General features: G+C 36.8%; 1 protein-coding gene across 2 annotated transcripts in view; it reads right to left on the bottom strand.

Moving 5' to 3' along the window:
* Positions 1–1,585: 1,585 nt before the first annotated feature.
* LOC148940200 (LYR motif-containing protein 2) overlaps positions 1,586–21,503 on the bottom strand; it is a 73,748-nt gene continuing 53,830 nt past the window's right edge. The window contains exons 4-5 of one of the 2 annotated variants that reach the window (XR_016143482.1): positions 11,501–11,674; positions 1,586–1,719 (exon numbers count right to left, since the gene is read on the bottom strand). The gene's annotated coding sequence lies outside the window, so the exon portion shown is untranslated. The remainder of the gene's footprint in view (positions 1,720–11,500; positions 11,675–21,503) is intronic. The other variant, XM_089106347.1, reaches the window with a different exon arrangement.

Here is a 21,503-nt window from a genome sequence, read left to right as displayed (position 1 = left end):
ACTAAATGTTGCCTCAAGATTAAATCAAAATGCACTGTGATAATTCTAATTCCCAATAAGGTATCTCAGCAGTATCCCAAGAACGACTGAGGGTATTATGTTCAAACTTTCGAGGCTACTTCTGCTCTTAAAATTTAACCAAATCAAAATAGCGTAAGTGTATCAAAGCTATCAAAGAAAGTAAAAAGATTTTTTTGCGAATGGTATCAAGTTTTCCATTTCAGGTCAACTAGAGGAGGTATGAAACAAAGTTAAACAGTACTATTTTTGTCCAGATTTTTAAAATGGTGTATGTTGTTAAAAATTGCTGAAAATTTTTCTCCAGCATAAAAATAGCAGGCCAAACTATAAAGTCTTAAAAAACGAAAATATTTAAAGTGTTATTTTCTTTTTCCCTGAAAAGACTATGACTATGTCAATATAAAACGAACAGAAATTAATTAAAAAAAACTTTTTCCGCAAAATAAGTTTTTCAAAGAAAAGTAAAGAACTCCATTAAACAAAAAATTAGCAAAAATAAAATAATCTACCAAGCTCGAAACTACCACAAATCAGCATCAATAAATAAATGAAATCCAAAATGAACAGAAATTAAAATAAATAACCGAGTCAAACTCAAAACGAGCAGAAATTAACATAAGTTGGGCGCAAAACCCCTATGCCTTCCCAAGGCCAGAACAAAATTTGCACTTTACTGAAAAAATATATATGTTTTTACTTTTATAACTTTATTAAATCAAATAATTTTAACATTTTGATTACTAAATATCAGTATATGTATATTAAACTGACAATGCACATTCATTTGTATTTTTCAGTAAAGTGCAAATTATGTTCTGGTCTGGAGAAGGCATGGGGGTTGCCAGTCCTGCTCATGTTAATTTTTGCTTATTTAAGCTTGACTCGTTTATTTATTGTAATTTTTGATCGTTTTTGGTTTCATTTATTTATTGATGGTGATTTGTGATAGTTTTACGCTTGGAAAATTATTTGACTTTATTTCTATTCGTTTTTGGTTTAATGAAGCTCTTTACTTTTCTTTGAAAAACTTGTGTCGTGGAAAAAGTCAGGAAGTTTCTTGAATATCACGGGGAATCTACCGTAGAATTTTAGGTATGACCTAGACTGATCAAATAAAATATGGGTGAATTCTAAGGTTATCCCCTACCCTCTTCTTTATTGCAGGGGTGCCTGGACGCACCTCTTCGTGAAAATCATCGAATATGCATTTTATATGACCTTTCTCTCAGGATACTGTATTTGATAGCTTTGTCGATTCAACGAAATCATTCGAAGTCATTATCACATCATCCTTAGCTATACAATCGGGCATTTTATCGTTGACGTTTCCCGATTAGCAATGATGGCCTAATAGACAAGGTCAGCGTCTTTCTATCTGTTTTCACATTTTGTGTACCTAAACGCTGTAACGAAACATTAAGCCTAGGAATACCCGTGAAAAGTTATTAGCAAAAGAAGATTTGCACATATTAGGAAAATAACCCCAAAGGATATAGGATGATAGAAAAAGATTCAGCATACCTTCTTAGTAAGTTTCCTTGAGATAATTTGTGTAAACTTCAGCAACAATCGATGCTTTATATTAAATTCATGAATAGAACCACAATACATTAATAATTCATAGCAAGCTACATAAAAAAATGGATTAATCCAAATAGTTATTCCTGTGTAGCCTTGGAGCAAAGGGAGACTCGAAACCTAAAAATAAGAAATGGTGCTCTTGAATTTTTATCTTCATATAGTTTATGTAATATCCATGGATGATGCTGGTAAAATAGATCTACCGATTAAATGCTTCTGTCTAGTTAGTTACCCTGGGGTGCTATATGGCTGACAGAGGGTATATAAGATTCTGTAATTAAATTGTTTTCGGTTCCATATAAAATTAAACAAGAACGCAAAACTATCGAAAACGAATTAACACAAAAACCAAAGTTGGGTATTACCTCGATTTTAGAAACAACGTCAATAAATAGAACTAGATATGAACCCTAAAGAATCACCTGGAGAACCAAAATCACCTGTATTCGGTGATAAATCACCGGAGGTAGCTTGAACTGAACTTACTTTTAATTGTGTCTGAAAATGAAATCACTACAGAAGCTGCTGTGTTGTCCTAAATTTGGTGATAAGCCTATGATGGAGCGTATTTCGAGCTTCTAGAGAAAGATAAAACCATTGCAGAAGCAATCGGTTCTGTTACAACGGTGTTGTTGTATATTTGGTGGAATATTTGCCTTCTAGTTTACTTTGAACTGCTAAACGATAATGAAGCCATTTTAGCCTCAATATGTGCTGCTGTGGACTTGAAGGATAATTATGATGCAGTCTACTTTGAAAGCAGAAGTGAAATCATTAAGGAACCAATCGGTTCCTTTGCTATGGTTCTGCTATGGATTTGGTGGGATACTTGTAGTGTAGCCTAGTCTACTTTGAACTGCTAAACGATAATGAAGCCATTTTAGCTTCAATATGTGCTGCTGTGGACTTGAAGGATAATTATGATGCAGTCTACTTTGAAAGCAGAAGTGAAATCACTAAGGAAGCAATCGGTTCCGCTGCTATGGATTTGGTGGGATACTTGTAGTGTAGCCTAGTCTACTTTGAACTGCTAAACGACAATGAAGCCATTTTAGCTTCAATATGTGCTGCTGTGGACTTGAAGGATAATTATGATGCAGTCTACTTTGAAAGCAGAAGTGAAATCATTAAGGAAGCAATCGGTTCCGCTGCTATGGTGCTGCTTTGGATTTGGTGGGATACTTGTAGTGTAGCCTAGTCTACTTTGAACTACTAAACGAAAACGAAGACATTGTAGCATCTATGTGTGCTGCTGTGGATTTTGAGGGAGGGAGGAGAGGGATAATTATGATGCAGTCTACTTTGAAAGTAGAAGTGAAATCATTAAGGAAGCAATCGGTGCCGCTGCTATGGTGCTGCTGTGGGTTTGGTGGGATACTTGTAGTGTAGTCTAGTCTACTTTCAACTGCTAAACGATAATGTAGCCATTTTAGCCTCAATACGTGCTGCTGTGGATTTGAAGGATAATTATGATGCGGTCTACTTTGAAAGCAGAAGTGAAATCATTAAGGAAGCAATCGGTTCTGCTGCTATGGTGCTGATGTGGATTTGGAGGGATACTTGTAGTGTAGCCTAGTCTACTTTGAACAGAGTTCTTTTAGTTCAAAGAACTACAGTTCTTTGTCAGAGTTCAACCTGTCAACACCTCTCTAAGTTCAAAGCTACAGTGATTGTGACCTTTGTCCCAATGACAAAACAAAAACAATACTGTCCAGAATGCAGACTACGAGTTACTTCTAACTCAATCAAATGTGCCAATTGTGACTCTTGGTTCCACGCAGGGGCCGAAAAGTGTGCCAGGATAGATATTACTAATTGGAGTAACTCCTGGATGTGCCTTGACTGCTCCACTAAATCCAAGGTAAACCTTACTTCTCCGGGTCTTTCTGTACCCCGTTCTGGCTTCCCTCGAACGCCTCGTACCCCAGTTGAAAGAAAAAGAATTCTTAGCATCCTAAGTGACCTAAGACGTCCTACTCCTTATCCCGACCCTCCACATAGCCAGCTTTCTGTTTCAACAGAAAAAACAAACAAGCCCCAGGAGGCTAGTTCAGTTGGTTCTACAATTTTCCTTGCCCCACCCCAGTGCCAAGTTCTTGAAGTTCTTCCCGAAGGTCCAACGCATGTATCATGCCAAACCACTGAATGCAGCGTGGATAAATATGTCCAAACGGGCAGCGTCACGACATCCCCCTCATCACAAGCAGATTTTATAAAAAATTTGACTTTAAAAGAAAAGCTAACGGATGTGTTAATGCTAATTAGAGATTATTTGTCAATTTATGAAAATTATTCAAGAAGTCAACTTACAAATTATTCCATCACAAACAAGGTAAATAACGCCTTAGATTTTCATTATCAAAACAGTACTTCGTCCCCAAGCTCAATGAATATTAATGAAGGAAGCAGAGGATTAAGTGCAACAACTTTAGCCAATGAGAGTGACTAAACATAAGTTCAGAAATTGTACCTGACCTCAATATCACCTCTATTCGACCTAATTATAATCCTGACCTTGAGAACTTAATCAGAGATGCCCGAATTTGTTTTGAAAGTACTGAAGTGATTCTGACTAATAATAAGGACTTCTCTGCAAATAATCGCAAATGTGCTCATATAATTTTGGCAGGTATTTGCAAATTAGGTGACAAATGTCATTTTGGACATGATTGTGCTCCAAGCAAGCTGCAGGAAAAAAGTATTCCTGATAATAGTGTTATAAAAAAATTGTAAGTTTTTTAAACAAGGAAATTGTAAATTAGGTCCAAAGTGCCCCTATAATCATGGATTTATTACCCGTAACTTCAAAAAACAAAATGAAGCTAGTCCAAGCGTTTGTTCTCGATTTTTATATAAGAAGTGCGACCAAAAGAAGTGCTCGTTATTGCACTTATGTCGTTTTTACCTCACTGGCAAGTGTACTAAAACAAAATGTAATTTTGACCGCGTTCCATTATGTAAGTTAGCATCAAGTGGGTGTTGTTTCGGGTATGATAGCCTGCATATTTATGTCCATCCTTCCTTTTTACGAAATAAATTGAGCTGCAAACAAAAAAACAAGTGCACAAACTTGGGCAGTCCCAGCTGTTACCAGTCAGGGATTCAACACTGGAAAGCCCCTTTTTTAGGCAGCACTACGGACCCCATTCATCCCTCATTAATTACCCCTCATTACCTACCTCCCTATCCTTTACAAAGCAACATGCCCCAGGCATCCTCTACCCGAAACACCCCTCGAACCCGAAATTTTACTCACGACCAGTCAAATCATCATTACAGATGTTACTGCACCAAAACCATCCCACAATCCCCTCTTAATCATATCCCTCCCAGTCACAAGGCCCCTTGCATACCCTACCCGCTCCATGTGCCCAAGATGCTGTTGACCGGTTCTGGCCTCCATCCGTCGTTTTCCAAAGCAAATCCAACCTCCCTCCTCCCAGAATGTTCCCACCCCACTTCCATTTCCCAGTACCTTCTTACCTTCCCATCTCCCCCTTTCCTCCCTACCAAAAATCCTCCCGATTCAACTACTTCTTACCCTATATCTACGAAACCCCGCCTCCGACCCATTCGTTTTATCCCTCGTACCCACCCTACCGGTGTGACTCAGGTCTGAGACCTTTTGCATCTAATAATTGTCTTGTATTAAATCCTAATTGTTCGCACTTCCCGACAACTGAAAACAAGTAGCACCTTCCTCATCATGCTTCGTCTGTATCCTCGCCTTTCCTTCCACCTCCAAATCCCCAAGGTAAATCCTTCTCTTACCCTACTTCTCCGCAGCATCATAATATTAAATTGAAACCCCACTCAGGAAATTCTCAAACACACCAAGTATCCCTGTCGAGATTTCCCAATCGGTTTCTTTTTCCTAAACTTTTAGTTACTAATGCTGAAAGTCTTAATTTTGAAAAGCTTACCGAACTCGAGGTGCTTTCAGAATCTAATCTATATTATAGCTATTACGGGAGTACAGTCCAATGACCCAGGGTCTCTGCGCCTGACAAATTATTCAGAGTTTATTAAACTCCGTCCTTTAGACCACCCACTTGGAGAAAAGGTGTCGGTGTTTTGTTCTTTACTAAGAGTAACCTTTACCCAAAGGTTATTCGAGTCTCTAGTTTATCTGAGTATGGTGAAATCCTCTGGCTAATTATTAGACCAAAAGTTCTCCCTCGTCCATTAAATATTATTGCAATAGCTGTTTTCTATTACTCCCCAAATCAAAATATCGACTCAAAACGTAAATTCATCCAGCAATTGCAGACAAGTGCTGATTTTGTTATTTCTAAATATCCCAATGCTGGTCTTTTTTTAGTTGGCAATGCAAACAACCTTAAAATGGATTCTTTTTACTTCTCACTTAAAGTTAAGCAAATTGTTAAAATACCAACAACTTGGGGAAACACCTCTCTTGATGTTATTTTAACTAATATGTATAATTTTTACAACCCTCCCTCAGCTTTGCCTCCATTAGGTGGGAGTTATCATCTTTTGATTCTTTTATCCCCCTCCTCAAATTTTAAGCATTCTTTCTCAATAACTCATGGCACTTATTGCCCTCTTCAAAATTCTGGTCTTCCTTCTTTTCGTATGTGGCTGAATACTGAAGATTGGTCCGATGTTTATAGTTTAAAAAATCTTGATGAGAAAATGGCTATGTTCCACAAAAGGCTAATTGACAAATATTAAATTTGTTTCCCTGAAAAAAAAATTAAAAAGTGCTCCAGTGACAAACCCTTTATTAATCAAACTATAAAAACACTAATTAGAACCAAATTGAAGCTTTTCAAATATGGTAAACCAGATGAAGCCAATAAACTAAGAAAATCAATTAAAAGAGAAATTTGCAAATTGGCACAATCGTACCACAAAAATAAGGTCGAAGTATTGTTCACGAATAAACCCAAAAACTGGTATTCTGAGGTTAAAAAGCTGTGTGGCAGGAGGCTTGAGCAGCTTAACTTCTATCTACCCGAGTCCCCTGATGTTACTGCCAATAATCTGAATAAATTCCTTACTTCTATTGTCCAGAGCCTTCCACCACTGTCTGACCAATTACCTTCAGGAGCCCTGTCCCGTTCTTTACCCTCTGCTTCCCCGTCTGAGATAGAAAGAAGAATTCAGAAACTAAGAAAGACAAATATTTGTCCTTTGGATATCCCCTTTTCTCTTGTTAGTGCCTTAGGTGATTTCTTGTCTAAACCCTTGTCTTTCCTGTTTAACAAGATTACCGAGTCTGGGCAAATTCCTACAATTTGGAAACAGGGTTTCATAACACCTTTGAAAAAGAAAAACGGAAAGCTTGGTTTTGAAGGCGTCCGTCCTATGACTCTTACTCCTTTTTTTGTCGACACTTTATGAAGGATTCCTTGCAGACTGGCTGAAGGAAAAAATCCTACCTTTTACTGCCTTGAAGCAATTCGGGAACCTAAAATCCACCTCTACTTCCTTTACCTCGTTTCTCTTATTGACCACATCAAGAAAATCCTCGAAAAGCCCAGATCCTGACTAAATTTAATTTCAATCGACCTTCAGAAAGCATTCGACCTTGTTAAATACAATATTTTAATTGAGAAACTTGTCAACGAGTTCAATATTGATCCCTTACTGGTGAAATTAGTTGCCTCCTTCTTAAGAAATAGATCGCAAGTTGTCAAATACCAAAATCATTATTCAAATGCTCTCCCTGTCCACAATGGCATACCCCATGGTACTCTCCTAGGTCCCCTCCTTTTTTCAGTAATGATCAACAGCCTCGCAAAGGAATTTCCTGACCGATGGAAATTTGTTTATGACCTAACGGTTGTTGAAACTTGCTTCAGAAATTTAATAAGCGACCCTATGAGTATCCTCAATGAAATTGGAGACGAGATCTTAGACTTAGACATGACAGTAAACCCCTCTAAGTCCATGATAATGCCCATTTGTTTCCTCAAATCCTCGCCCTATTTTCTTAATCCTACCCTCCTGAAATTTCTGTGTCCTCATTTAAACTACTTGGCGTCACAATTTCTTCAAATTTAAAGTGGGGTATCCACTTTAAAGACATCATCCATAGAGCTAATGTGTCTATCGCCTTCCTTAAGCTCCTAAATAAATTCAGCGTCTCCCCTTCCCACTCCTTACGAATTTACACGTCTTTTGTCCACCAGCATCTAGAATATGCTTGTCCAGTTTGGCACCCTAGTATCTCTCGCGAAGAATCGGAAAAAATCGAATCAATTCAAAAAAGGGCCTCGAGCTGTTTCTGAGCCCATCCCTGCTTTGTCCCCCATTCGCTGCGTAACTTCCAGATACGAAAGAATTTTTGTCCCCTTCATTACAGAAAAAATGAATAAAATGTATCAATAGCTTCTTTTTTTCCCCTCTTTTTTGTTAATTAGCTGATGGTAGTGCCCAGGTTCTTGCACTCATTTGCTTGCCCCCCCTCTTTTTCTTTTATTTCCCCCTGTATTTTTTTATATTATATTTTTCGTTCTTTTTACGGTTTTTTTCCCTCCTTTCATGACCAGTTTTTATTGTTTTTAAGTCTTTTATTGATTTACTGTAGTTGAATTATTGACACTTTCTTAGTACCCCTTTAATTTAAATGCATTAATGTCTTGCTCTTTTTTTTGTGTATTTTTGCTTATTCCCCCCTTTTTTTATGCCCGTTCTAATTCTTTTTCTGATTTATATTTGTTTAAGTTTAGTTTGACCAGTTCTTATCTTTTTAATTTTTTAATTGACTTTTTAGTTTTAATTATTGACTTTTAAATGATTGTTCATTATGATTTTTCTATTTCGTTGTTGTTCTTTGAATTTTTGCCAGTTTTAGTGCAACCATTTATATTGTCGACTCCAAAGTCCGAATTCGGCCCTTTATGGGCTTGTGATAGCGATCATTTTGAAATAAATATCTTATCTTATCTAACTGCTAAAAGAAAGCGAAGATATTGTAGCATCTATCTGTGCTGCTGTATATTTTGAGGGAGAGAGGAGAGGGATAATTATGATGCAGTCTACATTGAACTACTGAACTACGAAACAAAAAAAAAATCATTGCGGAAGCGACCTGTTCTGCTGCTATGTGTCTGCTGGGGATTTGATGGGATACTTAAAGTGTAGACTGTGTAGTTTACTTTGAACTGCTAAACCAGCTGAGTTATTTTGATCCTTTTTATTTATATTAATTTTAGTTAGTTTCAAGTTTAAACTGCTCTGATTTTAGGACTAATTTTAGTCCAACAATTTGGGGAAAAATATGACAAAAACACAAAAATATTCATGAAAATTTGCCTTTAATGGTTATGATTTTATGCTGAAAAAGCAGAAATGAAAGAATTACTTGTTACAAAAAATGCTTCTCTCATGAGAAACATATGCACATTTTCGGAGATTACGCTTTTGCGGTGGAATGTGGCATACTCGGAATTAAAACAAAAATGTCACCTGGTGGGTGGTGTGGCACTTTGTGTATAACCAGATTTTGATATTCTTCAAAATTCGCTCAAGGATTTTGGAGAGCGCAGAAACAGGACAAAAAAGCCGAAACCATCTTACATTCGCAATTAAAATAAAAATTTCACTCGGCGATGGGCTTAACACTTTTGGATATCACTAAGTTTGAATATATTTTAGCATTCACTTTTGGTTATCGCAAGACGCCAAAATAGGGCAAAATAAAATCTTTTGAGCCAAATACAGAACCTTAATTATTCAACTGTTATGAAATACAAATAATATTTTTTTCTTCAACCAATTTTTTGAATTTTTGGAAAGGTATTCAGGTTCAATAATCCTTTGCGAGATGATCACGATATTTCCCAGAATACTTAAATTTACTAGTAATCATTTAAAATTTCAGGTATTGCTACCAAAGAAATATGTTGCAAAAATAATAACGACTCAACTCTCTGCTTCAAAAGTGCATCCTTCACTACCTGTCAGCCAGCAAGATCAGTGATTGAGAACACTCACTTTTGTGCCAGCAACACATGCGCTTTAGGCTATGTGTGTCTAACACCTTTTAAAGAGGATGTAAATTCAACTTTTTCCAAAATAACGGTGCTAAAAACAGAGCAAACCAAAAAAGTTCTATTTATGGGACATCCTTAAGAGATTTATAGCTCAGTTGAAGTCAGTTCATATGTTACTAATTATAGGTTTATTATATTATTGCCGGGTATTTTACAGAGTTTATTAATCTATTTAAGTTCAATTTCAGCAGGACAAGCGTGTGTCGATTTAGTACCTTGTATTGAGTTTGATGGGTGTCATCTTAGTAAGTTAGTTGTATTTAGTTTATTTTTTCATAAGTACAATATTAATACAGTGAAACGAATACACAACTTTGTTATATTTATTGGTACGATTTTAATTGCTTTTACAGTTGTCTTGAGTTTTATAAATTTTTTAACTTGATCTCTATTTGTAGACTCAAATTTTGTCGAAAGAACGCATCAAATTATGAGTGCCTCAACAATTAAAGAATTATAACTCCTCACTAAAACCCCCAGCTTTTATTCAGGGGTTAGGGGCTAATAACTTTGATATTGACCACATCTCAGTAAACTAAAGTATATACTTATTGATTTTGTAGAGCCGTTGTTGAATCATTTTTTTTATTTAAAAAAAAAATTAAGATTATTTGTAGACAAGAAATTGAATTCACCTTAAAATCCATTAAAGCAGTGAAATAATTTCAAAAACAAAGCAGAAAATCTAGGAAAACTACAGGTCTATGTCCAGTAGGAACAAATAATCAAACAAATACTTCGCCTGTATACAAAAAGGCAGCCTCAATGTTGAGAAAAAAGAATCTCAACCATGGCAACTTAAAAAAGGAAGGGAACTAAAATAAAAAAGAGAGAATCAAACAAATATACACGATAGCCAATCCACAAAAAACAGGGAAGTGAAATATATGTTCCAATACATTTGAGATACTTCTATGACAACATAAAACTTTTACAGTTATTCAACTATTTCTTCCAACTCGCCATAAACCCGTTGTTTCTCAATATTTTCTTCTTTGTTTTTTTTTCATGGTAGGCCACTTTGGCTTCAGATCTTTTAAAAGAATTATACTCCTTATTATACCAAAAGTAAACAACTAACGGATTCTGCACAATCTGTCCAACTTTTAACACAATTTGCAAATATAAAATTTACTGTTTGGTATAAAAGAAGCAGAAAGTCAGGAATACCTTAAGAAGTTAAACAATTATATTCCCGCCAACTTTAATTTTATGCAGGGGGTAAGGTCTGATTATTTTGATATGAACACCAATTTTTTTTTTTTTTTTAATAGGTCCAAATTTTTAAGCTAAATTTTCATAAATGATGAATCTGTTGAATTTGTTTTTAAAAACAAATTATTTTCTTCTCGTCTTTCTATAAATTTCCATAGAATTTGGTTTTATATGAAATAAAATTGTTCCATTTGATTTTTCAATGGTACGGGAACCTAAAACGAGCATCACACAGATCTGCGCACACCCCTGCTACAATCTAATAGGCTCTTATCTATTTTATATTTTCTTTCGAGCCTATTTGTTATCTTTCTTTTGAGTCTGATTTTATTTAGATAGTAATGAAAGGTAAAACCTTAAATTTCAATGTATTTTTTAAAGAATGAGTAAGATTAAGAATACCTCAAAAACTTAGGAATTATATTTCCCACAATGAGCGTTGAAGTTTATTAGGTGGCAAGGGCTCATCATTATGTTTTTAATGAGATCCTGCTTGGCCGACTTTTTTAGTTTCTTTTTGAGCTTGTGCATACTGTTACATTTTTTGTTTACTGACAAACGAAAAAAATTCGGCACTGTTTACTTGTGATAGTTGCTTAAATTAAAACAAAACTGCAATAAGCCAAAGACTTTTTAAAGTAAAATATATTTTATCTTACCCATCTTGTCACTAATTTAGAAAGTAAATAAGTGTAGATTCTGTAGCCATTTCGAACTTGTTCTTTGCGGGAATCCTGACTACTCGCGAGTAGTATTTTCAGATGGCAGTATCCTTTAGCATTTCAAAGTTTGCGTGTCTATGCCTCATAGTGTTGCGAGAAGAACAGCTAAACCTAGGATTAACTCTAGGAGTAAAATTATTTCGATTTCTAATATTTCAAAGGGTAAAAATTACTAATTATTATTTGAAGTCATAAAAATTTTAGACAGCCTTGAATGTAAAGGAACAATATATTCATATTTGTATACTGAATATCACTGAACAATTCTTCCCCTTAAAATATGTCAAAAAGAAGTCCCTAAGGAAAATTTTAACGTAATTTCTGACAATCGTTTTACTCTCCAAGGAGTAAAAATGTAAAAGTATAATGGTTTGAAAGAAATTTTCTTTTGTTATAGTGAAACCTCAGATTTTTGTTCTAAAATTACAAAATTTTGCAATTTTTGTCAGCATTTGGTCTTTTGGTACTGGTGCATTATGTGGACACTTCTATATAATGTACAAGGAAACCAGTCGTAAAAAAACCGTCAGGCTATTCTCAAGAGGCCGCTATACATAAATGATAGCAAAGCCGTGGTTTCTCAATGAGCTACAATATTTGAACGATTGTTTTTGAGAAAAAGGTACTTAGGTTAGGTTAGGTATTTAATATATGGTATGCTTTACCCACATACCCCCCCCCTCTTATGTGCAAATATATAGCCCAAATTTGTTGATAAACTATTATATATTCATCCTATTTTATATTATTTCATTAGCATTAACCAAACTAGACTTCTTTAGCAGTGTCCACACACGTCACCAGTACCAGTATGTTTAGAGTGCGCAGTGTCTTACCAACTGCTGAGTTCACCCATGTTTAAATCAGTCCTATGATGATATTTAAGATCAGACTGAGACGTAACAGAAAAACAGATGTATATTGTACTGAAAAAATAATTTCCAATACCCAATGATGGTTTAACAGCTTTTGTACTTAAAATAGAAAGGGTAAACAAAACAGCTTTCTGGGGTATGCCACCATTTTTAAAGACAGAGACCGTTTTTCAAGCGTAGTTGAACTTACCAAATGGTAATTGTTACAAAATCATACTGTTATAATGTTAAACAGTGCTTAATACAGCAGTCAGAAAACTTCAGATAATTTTGTAACTTCCATTTTGAGCTAAAGCTGAGTATTTTGAATGTATTTACATGTCAAAATGCTATAGTAAATGCCGATAAACTCAGGCCCTCTTGGGCTCATGTTTTTATAAAAACTCTTAATAAATCCAATCAGGATTTTGGCCACGCTTGACGCCCCAGCTCCTCAAAGTTGGTGCCTAAGTTCTCGATTAAGGCTTATATTTGTTTAGTTTGTCAAAAAGATAATTGATTCAGCCATAACGTTAAAAAGAAACAAATGGTAGTCTATACAAAAAATTAAAATACTCAAAAACCCAACTGGCAAAATATTCTGTCGCGTAAAATGAGGAAAAAAATTGCATTGCTTCTTAATTCAGTAAATTTAATTTTAGCAGTAAAATACAAAATTGATTCAGCTGCACATAACCCTAGTCGATGCAAAAAGTACGGTTTTTGTATCTGCAAAACACTGATTTTGATAAGACAAGGTATCTATAATATTTCAACAAGTCCGATCATATCGGAGTATACATTTGTTTCGCTTTGTAGTTAATTTACTTAATTTATCATTTACATTCGGAAATGTACATATTTTCTATGACTATTTTCACGGCCGATAATATAGAAGAAGAAACATATAGAATATAGTTTATTCACTGCAATAGCTGGAGCTAACATGAGCATGTCATGACATAAAAAAGAGACCCAAAAAAAGGATAAAAAAATGTTTCAATAAAAAAATTAATATAAGTTAAAAATCAATTTTCACAGTTAAAATAGTGAACAATATTCAACCACGTATCTAGTGTTTCTCCCTAGAGTTGTGTCTGTTGAATTCCCTATTAAATGATTCAACGTATGAGTTTTCAGTAGAAGACCATTCCAAATGGAGATGCAGCGGCTTGCAAAGCTGTTCTTCAGCACAGAGTGTTGGTTGTCTCCTCTTCTAGGCGATATGGCCATTAAGTTTTTTCTATGGTTGAGTAATAAGAAGCAACCCAATCAGTACAAATACAAAACCACAGAGTGTATCTTAGTGTGTATCAATTTTTTTTTAAACGATGATCACCTTCTGTTGGCCCGTTATTTTCGGATCAAAATGAGCGACATTTGAAGTTTGAACATTCCTGGCTTAGGGGGGGGGGGCCTTCCATTCAGAGGTTTAAGAATTTCACAAAGAGTAGTTTTCAATTTTCAGCATTTTTATTTTCTTGCTTGGGAAACGGATTTTTCTTTTGAATCAGATTTCAAACATGGGTGTTTTTATAAATTATGAGAGGTTTCCCCCGCATTCTTTTCAAGGGATAACTCCCCCAAACCAAATCAAAATAGATCACCAACACCCACGAGGCAGAGAACAGCACGTTTCATACCCACCAACCCAACAAATTATGGAAATAATTCACCACCGATAAAATGCTATACGTGTAACCGCCCCGGCCATATTACCAGAGTGCCGTTCTCGAAACAATTATAGACCATCAAACCCCAACTATAACAACCGTTTGTTCGGGAGAACAAATTTAAATGACAATGGGACAAGAAGTTATAGATAATTACCCCTAGTTAGCTGCCTGATTCTCAGAATCAAACAATTCGTGGTAACGAACTATAAGATTTTAACCCGCGCCTCCGAAGAGACTGGTGGCTGACACCAGCACCTTGGACCACTCGGCCACGCTGCCTCTGATCACGTCCAATGCTAAGAAATATAAGAACCCAGAACTCCTAAAAATAGAGTCAGATCAAAACAAAAGTACATCATTAGAACCACCTTGTCTGAAACCCTACTAGATAATGAATGTCGTCATAGTTTTATTAGAACTATGACGTGAATAGAAAAACACGACATTATGTTATTATTTCTGAAGATGTCATGAAATAATATCATTACGCATGACGTCGTGAAATAATATCATTACGCCATGACGTCATTGTCATAACGCCACGACGTCATGATTACTATATAAGCTACCATAATAACACAATGGTTAGATATATACAATGAATAGTGTTCTTGATCAAAATCGTCATGGCAAGAGGCTCTCAGTGGTAAGTGATACATCAAACTACAGAACCGTGCCAAAGATGGGGTCGAGAATTCGTGAGAGGGTGATTACGGTACAGCAACCGAAATCGACAGCAGTAACAACAACAGGAGTAAAACATCCAAAGAATATGGTGACATTCAGAAGAGACGAACAGCCTAAAGCCAAAAGAAAAGACAACGATTGTAATGGTTCACAGGGGGGATGTGGACCATTTTACGTAAGATCAATTCAAAAATCACCTACTCCGTTCAAAAAGCTAGAAATAAAGGAAAAAGTCTGCAACGAAAATACAACCAACAATTCATTAAAACCCAAAACTCTAAGACCGACATCGACAGCAGTAACAACAACATGAGTAAAACAACCAAAGAATATGGTGACATTCAGAAGAGACCAACAGCCTAAAGCCAAAACAAAAGACAACGATTGTAATGGTTCACATGGGGAATGTGGACCATTTTACAAAATCACTTCAATGAAACATTGTAAAATGTATATTGAACAGTTCTTGTTTTTTCACAACATTAAAAAAGTGGCCACATCAAAATCATCAAGTGTACCGTTCTTTTATGTATCAGTGTATTCGTAGCAGCGAATGAAAGAGCCATAGATAGCAGTAACAATAACACGAGTAAAACAACCAAAGAATGCGGTGACATTCAGAAGAGACTATCAGCCTAAAGCCGAAAGAAAAGACAACGATTGTAATGGTTCACAGGGGGAATGTGGACCATTTTACAATATCACTTCAATGAAACATTGCAAAATGTATATTGAATAGTTCTTGTTTCTTCACAACATAAAAAAAGTGGCCACATCAAAATCATCAAGTTGATCGTTCTTTTATATATCAGTGTATTTGCAGCAGCGAATGAAAGAGCCTTGCCAAGGAAGAGGGTCATTTCACTCGAATATGGCAACAATGGAGCCAAAAGTGTTATGAAAGAGCCAAATACAGCTAAACAGTCGTCCCATAATCGGAAAAAATGGAACTAATTTCGACAAAAGATCCAAATGCAGCTGAAGAGTTATGAATCCTAATAGAAAGAAAATAGAGAAGTTTACTTGCGTATATCTATACAACTGCAATCAGTAGGCTAATTGTTTGATTATAAATTTTATAATCATAGGCAGCACTAGCGCTGCCTAAGTAAAGAACGATGTGGGCACAATGTGTTTTTTTTTCTCCATACCTGGGCAATTCGTATCGAAAGATTTGTCGTAGAAACTTCGAAAAGGGCTCATTCGATTGGAAAAAGGAGTGGTTAGTGCCCTTTTTAATAGTCAAAAGTGACTGGAGGGCAACTAGCCCCCCCACGCCCATCAATCCCCCAAACACATCAACTCAATAAAAATTTTGAGATAGCCATTTTGTTCAGCGTAGTTGATTTCCAGATAGAAAATATGTTTTTGAAGAGGACACTCCCCCATAACCCTCAGGGCAAGGGTTTTAAGTTATGCCCTGAGGGCATATAAGATCAATGTTGACACAATGTACAGTAATTTTTTTTTCTTTAAAGCAGGGCACTTCATATAGAAGGGGTCGTCGTAGAGACTCCAAAAGGGGTTCATTCGATTGGAAATCGAGACTTCTAGTGCCCTTTTTAATATTCGAAAGTGATTGGAGGGCAACTAGCCCCCCCTTCCCTCACGCCAATCATTTCCCCAAACGCATCCAATCAAAATTGTGAGATAGCCATTTTTTTCAGCGTAGTTGATTTCCAGATAGAAAATATGTTTTTGAGGAGGACACTCCCCCACAACACTAAGGGCAAGGGTTTTAAGTTATGCCCTCGGGGCATATAAGGTTTTTATTGAGGGGGTTGTCGTGGAAACTTCAAAAAAGCCTCATTTGATTGGAAATTCAAAGGGCTAGTGCCCTTTTTGACAGTCGAAAGTGATTGGAGGGCAACTATCCCCCCCACGCTCATCTTTCCCCCAAACACATCCAATTAAAATTGTGAGATAGTCCTTTTGTTCAACGTATTTGATTTCCAGATAGAAAAAAGGTTTTTGAGGAGGACACTCCCCCGAAACCCTCAGAGCAAGGGTTTTAAGTTATGTCCTGGGGGCATAAAAGGCTTTTACAGAAGGCGTTGCCGTAGAAACTTCAAAATAGGCTCATTCGATTGGAAATTCAAAGGGCTAGTACCCTTTTTAAAAGTAGAAAGTGATTGGAGGGCAACTAGCCCCCCCCCACGCCCATCATTCCCCCAAACACATCCAATCAAAATGTTGAGATAGGCATTTTGTCGGCGTAGCTGATTTCCAGATAGAAAATATCTTTTTGAGAAGGACACTCCCCCACAACCCTATGGGCAAGGGTTTTAAGATATGCTCTGGGGCCATATAAGGTTTTTAATAGAAGGCGCTGTCGTAGAAACTTCAAAACAGGCTCATTCGATTGGAAATTAGAAGGGCTAGTGCCCTTTTTAATAGTCGAAAGTGATTGGAAGGCAACAACCCCCCCCCCCCCCCCAAAGCCCATCATTCCCCCAAACAAATCCAATCGAAATTTTGAGATAGTCATTTTGTTCAGCGTAGTTGATTTCCAGAGAGAAAATATGTTTTTGAGGAGGAAACTCCCCCATAACACTCAGGGCAACGGTTTTAATTTATGCCCTGGGGGCATATAAGGTTTTATTGAGGGTGTTGTCGTAGAAACTTCAAAACAGGCTCATTCGATTGGAAATTCAAAGGGCTAGTGCCCTTTTTAATAGTCAAAAGTGACTGGAGGGAAACTACCCCCCCCCCCCACGCCCATCTTTCCGCCAAACGCATGCAATTAAAATTGTAAGATAGTCTAGATTTTGTTCAACGTATTTGAATTCCAGATAGGAAAAAGGTTTTTGAGGAGGACATTCCCCCGGAACCCTCAGAACAAGGGTTTTAAGCTATGTCCTGGGGGTATATAAGGCTTTTACAGAAGGCGTTGTCGCAGAAACTTCAAAACAGGCTCATTCGATTGGAAATTCAAAGGGCTAGTGCCGTTTCTAATAGTCGAAAGTGATTGGAGGGCAACTAGCCCCCCCCCCACGCCCATTATTCCCCCAAACACATCTAATCAAAATTTTGAGATTGGCATCTTGTCGGCGTAGCTGATTTCCAGATAAAAAATATCTTTTTGAGGAGGACACTCCCCCACAACCCTATGGGCAAGGGTTTTAAGTTATGCTCTGGGGCCATATAAGGTTTTTAATAAAAGGCGTTGTCGTAGAAACTTCAAAACAGACTCACTCGATTGGAAATTCAAATGGCTAATGCCCTTTGAATGTGTTTTTGAGGAGGACACTCCCCCACAACCCTCAGGGCAAGGGTTTTAAGTTATGCCCTGGGGGCATATAAGGTTTTTATAGAAGCTGTTGTCGTAGAAACTTCAAAACAGGCTCATTCGATTTGGAATTCAAAGGGCTGATGCCCTTTTAATAGTTGAAAATGATTGGAGGGCAACTAACCCCCCACACCCATCATTCCCCCAAACACATCCAATCACAATTTGGAGATAGCCATTATGTTTAGCGTAGGCTAGTTGATTTCCAGATAGAAAATATGTTTTTTAGGAGGACACTCCCCCACAACCTTCAGGGCAAGGGTTTTAAGTTATGTCCTGGGGGCATATAAGGTTTTTATAAAAAGGCGTTGTCGTAGAAACTTCAAAACAGGCTCATTCGATTGGAAATTCAAAGGGCTAGTTCCCTTCTTAATAGTCGGTAAGTCCACCGATGCGTCCTCTCCTTCACCAGCTGATGAGGACGATGGTGACATTGAATAAGGGACCAATGCACGTCCAACCTATAAATGAAAAAAATAGCTTATTTTCAAAGTGTTCAAATCACCCCTACTGTTTTTAAAATTTGGATTATTATTTAAAACGCGCTTAGTAGTAGTAGTAGCAGTATATGCATAGTAGCATTTGGTTAATTCAACTGAAAGTTCCAAAATAACAAACTTAATATAATATATTTACAATCTAAAACGCCGCTTTACATAAAATTGACAATTTGATTTTGTTCAAACAACCCCCTTTCCCAATTTCCACTATTTAATGCCCCCCCCCCTCCGAGCCGGCCATCGCGGCGCTTTCCCGCGGCACTTCCCCCGCAGCGCTTCTCGCGGCGCTTCTCGGGCCCACCGGCGCTTCCCGGCCGCTACGGTGCAAAAAGCTATCTTTTTCTCAGCGAAGTCTCGGCCCCAGACCCGGTCACCAACGCGTGAAGAAACGTTTCTTTTTCACTTTACAATGAGGCGGTGATAGAATTGTGTCATATCCCCTTCCCCCCTTTCACCAATGTCCTAAATAAATTGTTAGACCTTAATTTGAAAATAACGAGATTTCACCGGTTCTCAAGCACATATAGATTGCATTGGCATGTGCTTAATAAATTACAATTGTCTGCATGAAACCGTTTTAATTTGACAGGAGAAAAACAACCCCCTCCCCCCTTTCAGCAATGATATAAATAGCAATTATTATTTTTGGGAATATAACCTGTTTCGCTCTTACATAGAATTCCAAAGCCCTAAATATCTAACGCTAATTTTGCAAACAATTCCGCTATTTTCAGAAATAAACACAGAATTACGTAAAAGCATGGAAATCCTAGACTTGGCCTAACCACTAACCGCTAATGATAGAACAAGACAGGAAAAGGGGTGAAACAGATCTATTTATATGCTTGTGCGGAGCTTTATGCCAAAGATTAAAACAATAATATTCAATTGTGAAAAATAGCATTTTGAGTTTCATAGCGGTGAGAAATTGCAGTAAAAACTAGAAAATTATCTAAAAATATTCGCTTATGAGATATCGAAGCGATAGCAATAGAGAAAATAGCAAAGATTAGAAAAAAAAGAGCAGTTTCTTTGCCAAAAAATATACATTATATTTCGATATCTCCAAGGGAGGGGGGAGCAGAGCAAACAATGGTTGGGGGCGAGGGGTTAATATTTTAATATCCCGCTGAGATACACTTTTATACAGCGTTGAAAAATAGTGAAAGGAAAAGACTAAAAAACATTGGAAGAAATGGATATATATTTCTATAAGATAGGTAGGAAAAAATGCTCACATTTGCAAATCCTGACTGCACTTGGGTGCCAGATGGTCCAGGTAACGTATGTTCGAGGGCAACCTCATGATCTTGTGCAGCTGAGCCAGCAATGTCACAGGGCTGTGCAGCCGGGGCAGCTCCTGAGACCCTTGAAAAAGCATGATGAGAGACAACCTCATGATCTTGCGTAGGTGGGGCTTCGGTATTGTAGTTATCTACCCACTCTCTCTTTAACTTTCTGCCAGGCTGCATTGGGGTTACCTCACCCTCTTTTGCTCTCTTTGATGGAGGGGGCACACATTCTTCACAATTGGCCTTAAAGAAGAGAAATAAGTTAGTATCAAAGATAATTTCCCCCTTTTTTTACAGAAAGAAAGTTAGTACCCTCATCCATATAATTTTGTCTAGAAAAGCATTTATCACTAAGAAAGCACCCTACGCCAGCATTTTCAGTAAAGCAAAAAATAAAAATATACTAAACTCAGAAATCAAATGCTATTTTAATTAATTAAAAAAAAGCTTATTCATAGACATTCCAGCCCCCCCCCTTACTTTTCATGCAAAGAAAACACTTTGTTTTCATTTTACAATAATGGTGATAGAATTGAGGCATGCCCCCCCTTTCACCAATGTCCTAAATATATTGTTAGTAATTATTTTTGGAAATAATCCCGTTTCACCGGTTATCCAAATACAGGTTACGAATCCACAGGCTTAATAAACAGCAATCTCTTTTTGCTTAAAACTGCTTTAATTTGAGAAAGAGAGAAACAAATCCTTTTTATCATTGAAACCTTTTGGTTAAGTCGCTAACGTTAAGGATTAACAAGCAGGAAGTGCAATTGTGGGGTGTCAGCTGTTTCAATCATTGCGGAAAAATGTTTTAAGTTAAGTAAGCGGCGGCGGCTTAAATGGAAACGGTTTATTAATAGCTATGGGATAGACAGAAGTTGAATGTCACTTTTTGATAGGCTTACAGAAAGAATAAATTTATCGAAAAAAGAGAAATATTTCTATTAGCAAGAATTATACCTGTAGAATCAGGGGGGGAGGTGTTAGGTTCATGTAATAAAAAGAACATATTTTATGTTTTCTAGTGACTATAAATATTGCATCGTGGTTAGGTTTGTGGGGGAGGGGGTACTTACCTAAATATACTAGAGGGTGACCAATGAAAATAATTTTATTTTGAAAATAAAAAATGAAAATGTACTCACATTGCTAATTGTGGCTGCCAAGGCTTCAAGATCATCAAAAATTTCAAGTGTTCTATCCATTGTCAGGTTACTTTACTTTCTGATAATTTAATCACAATGCATGCCCGTTATATACGAAATCTCAAGGGTGAATTGTTATGTAACGGGGAAAATCATATGTAAGCATGTCTCTGATTGGCTGAGAAAGGGGATGTATCCGACTCGCTGATTGGCTGAGAAGGATGCATGTACTTCCGGTTTCCTATTCCTGGGCACCTTGACATTCATCCCTAATGTGCACTTGACCAAAACAACAACAACGAATAAATCCCTCAGGCCTAAAGATTAAAGAAACCATAATGTTTCTTAATTCCCCTTTCGTGAATCAATAATTCCCCGCCGATTATGTAAATCAATTTCTCAGGTTAGGTTAGCTTAAAGATCAAAGAAGCCATGTTTGTTTCTTAATTCCCCTTTCGTGAATCAATAATTCCCCTCGATTATGTAAATCACCCCAT

The sequence above is a fragment of the Artemia sp. Qi Xiang Cuo genome, chromosome 20, assembly GCF_049724085.1.
Source record: "Artemia sp. Qi Xiang Cuo chromosome 20, ASM4972408v1, whole genome shotgun sequence".
Lineage (NCBI taxonomy): Eukaryota > Metazoa > Arthropoda > Branchiopoda > Anostraca > Artemiidae > Artemia > Artemia sp. Qi Xiang Cuo.
This window is presented reverse-complemented; position numbering and strand designations above follow the sequence as displayed.